Here is an 11,589-nt window from a genome sequence, read left to right on the forward strand (position 1 = left end):
GGAGCTCAGGATAGGTGCATGCAGAGAACAGAAAATATCATTGTTTTAAACAATTAAGCCAAAGTAGAGTTACATACTTCATCAGTCAAGGTTGATGGTGAATCTTTGGAGGGCCTTACTCAAAAACAAAAGTTTCATCCTGAGCATTGAGGTCCTAGGAATTTTGTAAGCAGACTTAGGAAAATTGAACTCGTTCATGTTGCAAGGCCCATAGAGATGCGAAAACCTGCTCATGCCAGTCCACAAATAACTTTCTCTAATAGTTCCCATTACCACACAGCAAACCATTCACTGAAAATATGCAGGACAATGCAGAAATTCATTAATTAATTCATTCACCCATCAAATATTCCTTGAGTCCCTTTTGTGTGCAGACGCCAGGTGCTAGAAATAAAGTGGTGCTTAAAACACAGTAGCCACCTTAAAGCAGTGCGAGATCTAGATTCAGAGACAGAAGAGGTAGTTTCAGTGGAGTGTCACAAGGCCTTCCATGAGGACAACATAAGAGTTAAGGAAGGACAGTGGGCTTGCTGGAGGAAGTAGTGCTTCAGCTGACAGGGGAAGCGCAAATAGATTTTAACCTGACAAAAGAGAGTAAGAGTGGGGGAGTAAAGAGGGGAAGAATTTTCTAGGAGGAAGAGCAGCAGAGTCAAAGCCTGAGAAGAAAGTGAACATGATGGATGCTCAGCATTGCAGCATTGCAGCAAAGTAGAGTTCAAGAGCAAAGTGTCAAGAGACGACTCATAAAAGACTTGATAAACTGTGTTGTCCTGGTAGCACATTTCAAAGCTTCCTGCCTCCCCTACCTACTGGGGAGTTGAAAGGGAGCTGATGTTGACAAGGCCCAGGACAAAATTGGGCCAGCATAATTGGTATGGAACTTCCCTTATAAATGCAATGAGCTTGAGAATTCCAGCCTGTTGGTGCATTCTCTTTGCTGGACTATTTGTGTTCCCTTCATTGGCCTCTTCCTTGGAATTTGCTCTCTTCCATCACTTTCTTATCAGAGCATCTGGTGTCTAAGAGGTGCTTAGAGCTGTCTTTTATTCTAGATGGGCCCTACCCTGTGGAGACCAAGGAAAAGGAGGCAACCTCCAGAGCCTTATATCTACCTGGTCTCTGCTTAGGGTCTTTTGGCTGGTGGCAATGATATCACATGATAAACACAAATTTCTGTTCATTGGGTAACATATAAACTGGACACAGAAGAGGCAGATAAGGGTGTCAACATACTAAAGGACAGGTTGTGTGGAATTTGAATGTATAAAAGTCGAAGAGTTGCTTAGATCTTTCTTGGAGAGTGCGTATGACAATGATATCATATTAGGATCTGGCACAAAGTAGGTGTTCAGTAAATGCATTCTTTCTTTCCTGCTCCTCATGGCTAGTTGAGCTCTAAAGTTCACAAAAACTTAGCCAAATCAACAGGTCAGCTGTGACAATCAGTTACAAGACACAAAACGGGCCCTAAAGAGGATAACAGGTTGGAAATAATTTAGGGGAAAAAAACAGATCATTGCACCCTAAACCACACATTTAGGACCTACACTTCTCAGGCATTGTGCAAGGGATTGTGAATCAGGTGAGTACTTTGCCCTTGGGAAGCTATCAGTCTTATGGTGAGCCAAGTCCACACAAAAGATATTATTATTTGACACCCATGCACGTAAAGAGCCAAGAGATGGGATAACTTGAAGAGGCATCTGCTCTCTCCCAGCTGGGAAAGATGGAAGGCTTTGTGGAGGAGGGGACATTTGAGGAGGGAAAGGTAGGATTTGGATTCTAAGGCATAGTGTCACTGGAATGGCTTCCAGGGCAAAGGGAATCGAATGATTCAAGGCAGGCAGGAAGGAAACATGGGGAAGAGTAAGCAGTTCAGTTGTTAGTAGCACATGAGATATGCCAGATGTCAGAACCAGGGGAAGGCAGGTTTGCAAGTCCCACTGGGATCAGATGGTGGCAGGTCTACAGGGCCAGACTTCATGCTTACTCCAGGAATCCATCTCACTCTGACTGGAGCACCCCAAGGACACTGTGGCAGGACTGGATGTAGTGGATGTACATGGCTGAAGATAAATGCTCGCGACCACCGGCTCTGCATATGTTTGCATTTTTGGTGCTGCATAACAATGGAGCACCAAGTCAGGCTTCTTCCTACCAACTGCACTGAAGGAGCAGTTGCACTATTCCCAGCTCTGGTAGCTGCCTGTCTGGCCCCTTTTCCGTTTATCATATTCCGGAAAACTGCTGTCATACTCTCTAGGGTCAACCTGTCCCAGGCAATGTGGTCAAAAGACACAATCAAGACCCAGGACACAGAACTGCAAGCAGACCTGCAGCAGAGCACACCTGGGATGATGAATTGCAAGAGGCAGCCACATCCCTGACCTCTGCTTGGCAGACTCAAGGTCGCAGCTGTGCACCTGCTTTGCTTCAAGTACTTCTTCAAGCCCCTCAAGCAGCCTTTTACAAGAAGACAGCAGAGTACCTAAATATGTGCCTCCCTTGAACAAGCCATGTTCCGCGTGTTAATCTTGCCAAAGGACTTTTTATTCCAGCATGTTTCCACATCTCAATTTTTACTGCTCTTACATCCTAACTAGCCTGTGGCCAACAGCTGTCATATTCATCCATTTAGATAACACTCAGGTATTTCCTCTTCTTCCTTAGCCTGGAACATTCCTGATTGATGGTCATTATATTTGCCCTCTTTCAATCCTCTTCACATCTGTATTCCATATGGTAAGAGGAAGGCCCTCCTACCAGGGGTGGTGATCGACAATTAAAATTACAAGATATATTTCCAACTGAATGCCTTGTTAAACACGTATAAGAAACCTCAAATAAAATGACGTGCTCCTGATAAAAAAAACATTGGCCCCAAAGGGATGATCCCAGGGAGAAACACACATTCCGTGACCAAATCTCCAACATAAGCAATAAGGAGGCACCTGCTTTAAAAATTACCTCATGAAATCCAACAGCAAGTGGCGCGTTAAAGAAAGTCAGCATTATTATCATTGGCAGATTTGAACTGTGCTCACAAAAGACTCAAAGATGATATAAAAAGGCCTTCACTGCTAAAGACGTTTTCACTTGAAAGTGTATTGTCTAAAAAACTAGAACATTTATTTTTCATAGAAACAATGATGGTGAAGGTCCCAGGCTATTCGATAAAATTCTGTTAATCCACTATTATAATGAAGAACAATATTGCCAAGCCACACCACTTCCTGTTCTCCAACACATTCTGCTTCCCCATCTGGGTGTCCTTTGCTTATGTCTACCTGTCAAATCATACCTAATTATGGAGACATGGAACAGGTACCTCCTCCTCCAGGAAGCCTTCCTTACAACCTCAGACAAAAGAAAGCCCTCCCCATTACATGTTTCTGGAGTCCTCTCCTTTGTCATTTTCTATAGCAGTTCTTACATTGTGTGTTATACAGGCATCTTATTTGTCCTCTTTAGCTAGGAGTTCCCTGTGGGAAGAGATTATATCTTAATAATCTTGGACACCCTACAGCCTCAATAATGATGTCTTAAAAAGGCTAGCTCTTTCGTAAAAGTGTTTAAATTGAAAAACAAATGGCTGCTGTTAAACCAAACAGAATAATGAAGAATAAACAGAACTTTACAAAAGTGACTGATCATGCCTGATCTATAGTTAGGTGCACAGGAAAGGCTAATTGAAAACTGAAAAACAACAAAGAATTTTTTAACACAGCATTCCACTGTATGTTTATGCTATACTTTATTAAATTAGCCTTTAATTATTGAACACATCCAGCATTTTTTTATTCATGAAGAATCCTGCAATGAACATAAATGTCTATCAATTTTGTGAGTGTTATTATTTTAGAATAAATTATTGGAAGACATAAATGGGCACATGCATTGTTAAGAGTTTATGCAAATTGATATTTCTAAATGAGAATTCTTTTAAAGTTCCACCAATAGGTATAATTCTTGCTGTTGTTTTCTGGTAGATTATTTGGCTCCAGTTAGGGAAAATTTTTTTAAATCTATAGTTTGTTAATAGTTTACTCTTGAACAGGTGCTGAATCATACCTAGGGCTGTATCCAGGGCAGATAAAGCACCTGCTCTGGATGCTCTTCTTGTTTCAACTCTCAAATCCACACTGTCCACCTTTTCTAACCCACTCTTTGTGGGAAGGGTGGCTTCTTTGCCCTCTGGCTGTTGGTTGGGTTCAGCCAATGGGAAGGGCCTTTAGGAAATCTAAAGGGGTATGGGTGGGGGAAGAGGGAGAAATTCAGCAAATACGCTCTCCTGGCATCCTCCTTAGTAACTCATCAGTAGCTTCATTTCTCTACCAAAGACCACAGATTCTACTAGATGCTCCCACACCACCATTTCTGAAAACCATCCCTCCCCTTGCCTTTCAGGCCTTGGGGTTCAGGGGATGTGCAGGTGGCAGCTCTCCACTTTTCTTGAGCCTGGGATGCTTCACCATGTCTTATTGGGTTCCCTTAACCCAACCGCACCTCTGCAAAGGGTTCCTTCCTTAGACTCTCCCCATTCACCCTTCTGAAGTTTCCATCTATTTTTTGATAAGCTTAGACTAACATTGTAATTGGTACCAGGAGTAGCTCCAGGAGCAGAGTGGAAGCCCTTGACCATGAGCAACAACATAGACACAATTTCTAAAATTAGCAGGGGTGTCTTTTGTGGCAATGGAAGTATTTTGACCCACAGCATCTATGACTAATTTAACTGTAGGGTCCCTAGAAATGAAATCGATGGGTAGACTTACTCAAGTGTACTTGACTCATGTAGAAAGAAACTTTCTGGTTCTGATGAGCAGAATCCTAATACAATGAATCCCAATACATGGAATCACTGTAATGGGATTCCATGACCTCTTGCCCACTTTCCAGACTTAGGCCAGTTCACAGAACCACAGTAAGCTGGATTCTTTGAGGAAGAACTCTATAGTGCAACCACATGTATATACAGTGTGCATCTATCTCCAGGCCTTCCCCAGAGGGCCCTGCATTTATTTACAGGGTTACCATGCACTAAGGAAAAAGAAATATCCAGACTTTCCAAGGGTTATGAGTCATCTCAGAGCAGATGTCAAGCCCTAGAAATTGAATTAATCTCTCAGTGGGTCTAGTGAGACCCCCCATGGTTTACTTGTCCAGTTCCAACATGTAGAAGGCCATCATCAAAGATCTGAGAAAGACAGGGGTGCTAGGTCTTACCATAGTGGTCATTTAATTAGCTTGTTGGGCCTGTACAAAACTCAGATAAGTCTGGAGAATAACTGTGCATTATCACATACTTAATCAGGTGAGGATGACAACTGTAACTTTGGTTCCAGATGTGGTAATTTACTGAGAAAATCAGTACAGCCACTGGCTACCGGTATGCAACTATTGACACAGCAAATGCCATTTCTTCAATTTCTAGTGAAAAAGATAACCAGAAGAAATTTGTCTCCCCATGTTTTCCCTTGAGACCATGACAACTCCCCTGCTTCTTTGTCATAATATAATGCACAGGGATCTTGATTATTTTGATATCCCATAGAACATCATGTGTGGGCACTCCCTCAGTGACAGTGTGCTCATTGTACATGGTAAGGAAAACTTCCCATCATGAACTAGGTGGCATCTAAGTCACCAGGTCATAGAGGTGGGCACAGCACCTGTAGTTACATGGAAAAGATCTAAATGAGACTGACTCAAGAAGGTACAGAAGGTACAAGTAAATGGCACGAGCATGTAGCTCTCTCCCTCAAGGTGTCTCTTCCTTACGCTTCACTACTTCTCCCTCTACCCACACTGATGGCCTCATAGGGAATTCCTTCCTGCTCACCAGTCTCCGGTTTATGGAGGGGTTTTCAGGGTGTAAAATCCACTAGGGGCGGCCTTCAAAGAGTGGTGAAGGGAAATCCTCATTTGGGCAGACTTTGGGTAGTACAGGGATGGTTTTCAGAAATGGTGGTGTGGGAGCATCTAGTAGAATCTGTGGTCTTTGGTAGAGAAATGAAGCTACTGATGAGTTACTAAGGAGGATGCCAGGAGAGCGTATTTGCTGAATTTCTCCCTCTTCCCCCACCCATACCCCTTTAGATTTCCTAAAGACCCTTCCCATTGGCTGAACCCAACCAACAGCCAGAGGGCAAAGAAGCCACCCTTCCCACAAAGAGTGGGTTAGAAAATCCACTAGGGGCAGCCTTCAAAGAGTGGTAAAGGGAAATCCTCATTTGGGCAGACTTTGGGTAGTACAGTCAGATGGCTGCCTATTTCACCTGAAAGAGAAGAGCAGGAGTAAGACTCAACATTATGTCATTGGCAGAGGTTAACAGGTAAGTGGCTGGCTAGAAACTTGGAAAGATCAGTATTGGAGAATTGGTGATAGGGAAGCCTGGGCTAGAGATGTGTGGGTGGGTCTCTCAGAATGAGCACAGAGAAGACAATCATTTCTTACAAAAATGCCCACCAGAGGGCATCCATTCCAGTGCCAGCTCTCAATAATGACTAAGTGTGGATGCTAGTTAGCCTCTTTCCCCAGCCACCCCAGTGTTTGCTCAGGCTCTTATCCCAAGTTTCCCTGAAGGCATAGTTAGAGTCAAGAAGCCTGGACTTTCCCCAGCGAGGCTTATTTGGTTCCTGACACCACTGAGTTCCCTATGTGCCAATGGCAAGTATGGCCCTAATCCCTGGGTATACCAAGCTGCCACATAGGACACATTGATTCCATTGCTCCATCCATCATGGAGAGGGCAACAAATTTGGCCTCACCAGGATAAATGTCTGTGCTGTTAATAGATTTACTTTTCTTGCCTATCGTGCTTCCACATGCATCATGATTGGTGCCTTATTGGCTGCCACGGTACCCCACACAACATAGTCTCCAGCAAAGCAGTTGTTCTACAGCAAAAGAAGTATAGCCTTGAGGTTTACAATGTGCCCCATCACCCGGAAGCAACTGCCTTAATAAAATGGCAAAGGTTTGATTACAAGAACCAGTGGGGAGACAACATTCTGCAAGGTCAGAGAGCTACCCTACAGGATGTAGAAGATTCCTTTAATCAGCAGCCAGTATGCAGAGCCACCACAATCGCCAGAATGCATGAGTCTGGGAGGTAAAGTCGGATATGGGAGTTGTCTCCCTCCTATTTTACCAAACAATTCACTGAAGAATGGCTTTCCCTTGTTATGACCTTGAGTTTGATGGGGTTGGAGTGCCTGGTGCCTAAGGTAAGAAAACTCCCACTAGAGATCACAGTAATATATCAATAAAATTATAGCTTGACACTGAACTCCAATCACATTATTTCTCATACCACTAAACTAACAGGTGGAGGAGTCACTCTACTGACTGGGGTAATTAATCCCAATGGCTACAGGGAAATTGGGTTGCTGTTGTGCAATAGAAGCAAATGAGACTGTATCTGGTAGACAAAGGTTCACCGTATTGGTGGAAAATTGCAGAAATCCAATAAAGACAGGACGACTAAGAGCTTGGATCCTGTGGAAATGAAGGCTGGCATCATTCCACCAGGAAGGAATCTCATTCATCAGAGTTGCTGGCAGAAGGTAAGGGGAAGAGGAAAAGGGTGGTGAAAAATAGAGCTAGGATGATCAGCTTAGGCTTTTGACCAGTTAAAGGAGCAAGTACTGTATTAGCTGCTGTGACTTACATTTCAAAATTGTTTCCTGCCCTTCATCTTTTGGGCCTCAACTTAGATTAAAAAAAAAAAAGCGAGGTTTCACATGGTGATACGATTGAAGTCATATTAGCTCAGACAATTTCTTTAATTTTCTCTTCTTCATCTTCTTCTGTTTCTCCTCCTGGTCTGTCTATTCTACTGACTGAGTCCTAGCTCTATTCTTGATTATCTTTATCTTTGATTAATATGGCTCTATCCTTGATTATCTTTATCTTTTGATTATTATGGCTCTATTGATTGTTTTTATCTTTTATCTCTATTAATTGCTTGATTAATTTATCTTTTCATTTGTAATTCTCATCTCTGACTTTTGGTTTTGCATTCCAAGAGAATAACATTAGTTGGTCTGACTTCTAAGACTTTTTCTGAAGTATCCATTGTGATATTTATGCTGTTTTTTCTTTTGGAAATTATGTGTTTTTCCAAGATCTGTTTTTCCTTAGCACTGTCCTTTCCCATGACTGTCTGCTCTTGTTTTATAAACATGATCTCTTTCCCAATCTCACTGCAAATATGAATTCAATGTGTTTAAATTCCTGTTTTCTGGCACTCTGCTTGATTCACCTCTTCAAGCTGCTAATTTTTGTTCATTTTTATGAAGAAAAGTTGAGATCAGTGGTTTGAGGAGCAACATAACATAGTCACTTGGAAAATGTTTTCAAAACATATATTCCCAGTTTCCCTTTTTTTCTTCCAGTGCCCTGTTTCCCCACTCCCAATAAAGGTATAACAATCTCCAGTAAAAGGTGTCTAGATAAAGACATTAATAAAAAACATAATCTATCTACATAATTCTGATATGCTTCCTTCCTCCACATGGAGAATCAGCAGTTTAGTGTGCACAGCACACTTAAATGATATGAACTCTGTCTGGGAGCTCAGGCCATTATTTGATTAACATGTTGGTTTACTATGATAGTAGGTGTGTAGGTGCTCTGTGTGTTGGTAGTGGTAGCTCATAAGATAAACTTCCTTTCAGGGATGGCAAGCCAGGAACGTTGTTGGAGCCTTAGAATAACCTGGTTATTCTCCAGTCTCTCTTTCTTTGTAGCAGTAACTAAGAGGGCCACATATCTCAAATGCTAGAGCCACAAGATGGTAGAGCACAATCAGTTGAGAATCCATAGTGACTGCTGATCCCTATGAATCATAAACTTTTGCTGTGTTAAAACACCAAGACTATGAAATTCTTTTTTTTAACACAGAATGACTTAGTGTATTCTGATTATTTGGTATCTTGAGTGTTTTTTTCCACATGATACATCAGAATTTTCCTATACCCTTAAAGACTATACAAGAATGAGATTTTAAATAGCTCCATGATATTTCATCATAAGTTTATGTACTCTAAATTTACTGACCTAATCCTCTATTGTTGAACATTTAGTTGAAAACAGGTTTAGGAACTATAAATAATGTTGTAGCAAACTTCATTGTGTTTGGCATTCATTCATTGTCAAAATTTCACTAGTGCTACTCACATGATTAGAAATGATTACAAATGGCTACAAATAACAAAACATTAGTGTAGCATAGGTTTAAGAACTATAATGTTTTTATTTGAAGATGACATGATTGTTTACATGGAAAATTCTTGAGAATCTACAAAACAAGTCAAACTAATAAATTTATTTAACAAGATCAGACCATGTAAAATACGTATACAAAAATCAATTGCATTTTATGTACTAGTGGCAAACAGTTGAAAATGGAATTAAATAAAAACAATTTAACAGACAATACTATAAAAAATATAAAATTGTTAGGATTTAATTTGTAAATACACGCAATATCTCTACATTGAACATTGTGAAACATTGCTGAGAGAAATAAAAAATAGCTAAATAAATAAATAAACATACCATTTTCATGGATCTAATACTCAATATTTTGAATATGGAGTTCTCTCCAAACTGATATTGATATATAGATTTAACTAATCACAAGCATAATCTTAGCTGGGTTTTTATAGAAATTGACAAGTTGATTCCAAAATTTATATGGTAATTCTTGCCTCCCCGACAGTAGTTCAGCCTCCAGGACTCTCTTCCAGCATGGCCGAAGATACCTCTTCACACAAGATGGTGACAACAAATGATAGGTGCAGTTGTACCAAATTCATAGAAGATCAATTGAAAATCCTCATCACTACCTTCAATCAAAAACCTTACCCAGGTTATGCTACCAAACAAAAACTTGCTTTAGAAATCGAAATCCAGATTTGGTTTCAAAATCAAACAGCTAGGCATGGATTCCAGAAGAGACCAGAACCTGGGACTTTAGAATCAAGCCAGAGCCATGGGCAAGATCGACCTGATGCAGTTTCAAAGCAGAGAAGCCAGATGGTGGTGTACCACCTACAGCAGCTCTCAATTATGCACTCTCATCAAGGCATTTATGAAAAAGCCATACCCTGGGATTGATTCCAGACAACAGTTTGCTGAAGAAATTGGTGTTCCAGAGTCAAGAGTTCAAATTTGGTTTCAAAATTGAAGATCTAGATTTATATCCAGAGAAACAGGGAACCTGTCGTGTCCTTAGAAAAAGGGGCGAGATTTCTGAGGGACGTCAAGGTACAGAAGATACACAAAATGGCACCAGCCTCACTAGCAATTCTCATTTCTCTAGAATGAGAACATAGTGAACACAGTCAAGTTCAGTGTATTTGATAGTATCAACTTGGGCCCCAAATCTCTCTCTCAGTCTTCCTGGGAGTCTATCCTTCTGCTGAAACTGCAAGCTAAGCCCTCTGAAGATGGTAAAGGACATGGCCAGGTGCAGTGGCTCATGCTTGTAATCCCAGCACTTTGGGAGGCCGAGGCAGAAAGACTGCCTGAGTCCAGGAGTTAAAAACGAGCCTGGACAGCATAGCAAGACCCTGTCTCTATTATAAAAAATGAAATAAAATAAATAAAAAGGAATGTAGGAGGCAGAGACAGGCACAGAAGGCATCACACTACCCTATTGACAGAGCCTGGATCCAGAGTTCAGCGGACCTTGAGACAATGAAAATAAACTTATTAATAATCAAAATAAATAAATAAAAATAAAATTTGTATGGTAATTCAAAAGACTTAAATATCAAAGTCAATCTTGAAAAAGAAGAGAAAATTTAGAAGACAAACTATCTAAATCAAAACTTACTATAATGCTATAGTAATCAATAAACTAGTCCAGGTATGAAGATCAACAAATAGATCAATAGAACAGAATACAGTTTGGAAATAAGCCTATAGTTACAGAATGTGATTTTTACAAAGGTGCCACATCTTTTCGACTAATAGGGTTGGGATAACTAAAATCCATATGGAAAACAATAAACTTTGACCCCTTACCTCATACCACACTCAAACACTAATTCAAGATAAATCAGAGACCTAATTATAAAAGGTAAAATTATAGGGCTTCTTGGAGAAATCACAGAACATCTTTGCAATCTAGGGGTAGGCAGAGTTTCTTTAGACAGGTTACAGAAAGCAGTGACCATAAATGAGAAAAATTTTATAAATTAGACTATCAAAATTAAATACTTTTGATTAAAAGACATCATGAAGAAAATATATAATAGGGTACAGAGAGGAAAACAATATTTACTAAAAAAATCTGACAAACTTGACAACTCAATACAAACTCAAAAACAAAAACCAAACAACCGAATCAATAACTGGAAGACAAAAAACATGTGAATGAGAAGATAGGTGCATGGCCAATAAACACGGAAAAAGATTCTGAAAATCATTTGTTATTGAAAATGCAAATTAAAACCACAACAGGACACCAATTCACGCTCACTAGCATGGATAAAATTGAAACAAGTAACACCAAATGGTGGGAAATGTGTGGAGCAACTGGAATCTGCATACATTGTTGGTAGAAACATAAAATG

General features: G+C 40.4%; 1 pseudogene; it reads left to right on the forward strand.

Moving 5' to 3' along the window:
* The first annotated feature begins 9,757 nt into the window (after positions 1-9,757).
* On the forward strand, positions 9,758-10,344 carry LOC108541735 (double homeobox protein A-like; annotated as a pseudogene).
* Positions 10,345-11,589: the final 1,245 nt, after the last annotated feature.

The sequence above is a fragment of the Rhinopithecus bieti genome, unplaced genomic scaffold (assembly GCF_001698545.2).
Source record: "Rhinopithecus bieti isolate Rb0 unplaced genomic scaffold, ASM169854v2 scaffold_20798, whole genome shotgun sequence".
Lineage (NCBI taxonomy): Eukaryota > Metazoa > Chordata > Mammalia > Primates > Cercopithecidae > Rhinopithecus > Rhinopithecus bieti.